The 866-nt window shown below is 37.9% G+C and overlaps 1 non-coding gene across 1 annotated transcript; it reads left to right on the forward strand.

Moving 5' to 3' along the window:
* Positions 1-292: 292 nt before the first annotated feature.
* Positions 293-398, forward strand: LOC128287721 (small nucleolar RNA R71). Its single transcript, XR_008278421.1, has one exon. It is a non-coding gene; the product is annotated as a small nucleolar RNA R71 (small nucleolar RNA).
* The last annotated feature ends 468 nt before the right edge of the window (positions 399-866 follow it).

Genomic DNA, 866 nt, shown 5'->3' on the forward strand with positions numbered 1-866 from the left:
CATTACTGGATGTACCTGCGTAGAACCAAGTAAACCATCAATCTTTTTATTGAGAAGTTCTACCTAATTTGACAGCATAGTAACTAAGTCGACGCTATAAATGCCGTCTGTTTTTGTTGGCTTAGTCCTCATAACTTGCTACTGATAGTTATTTAGTGACATTTCTTCAATGAATTCATAATCCTCTTCAGGTGTTTTGTTGTTGATGGTTCCGCTAGCAGTTGCGTCAACCATTTCCCGAGTCAACGGATTCAAACCATTGTGGAATGTTTGTACTTGAAGCCAAAGCAGTAACCCATGGTGAGGGCACCTTCTCAGTAAGTCCTTGTATCTCTCCTATGCATCGTAAAGTGTTTCTAAATCCATCTTAGCAAAAGAAGAGATATCATTATGTAATTTACCCATTTTAGCCGGTGAAAAGTATTTTAGTAAAAATTTTTCAGTCATTTGTTCCCAAGTAGTAATTGACCCTCATGGTAACGAGTTCAACCACTGTTTAGCTTTGTTCCTCAATGAAAAAGGAAATAACCGAAGACGAATGGCATCATCAGAAATGCCATTGATTTTAAATGTATCGCAAAATTCTAGAAAGTTTGCTAAGTGAGCGTTGGGATCTTCATCCTGCAAACCGTCAAACTGAACAAACTACTGTATCATTTGAATTATGTTAGGTTTTAATTCAAAAGTATTTGCAGCTACAGCCGGTCTAACTATGCTAGATTTCGTTCCTATTAAAGAAGGTTTAGCATAATCGTACATAGTATGTGGAGTAGGATTTTGATTAGCCACAATTGCAGGAGGTAGCTGATTGCCTTGGTTTTCAGCCATGTCATCGGTTGGAGGTTGAGTATCATCTTCTTGCTCGT

The sequence above is a fragment of the Gossypium arboreum genome, chromosome 13, assembly GCF_025698485.1.
Source record: "Gossypium arboreum isolate Shixiya-1 chromosome 13, ASM2569848v2, whole genome shotgun sequence".
NCBI classification, from domain to species: domain Eukaryota; kingdom Viridiplantae; phylum Streptophyta; class Magnoliopsida; order Malvales; family Malvaceae; genus Gossypium; species Gossypium arboreum.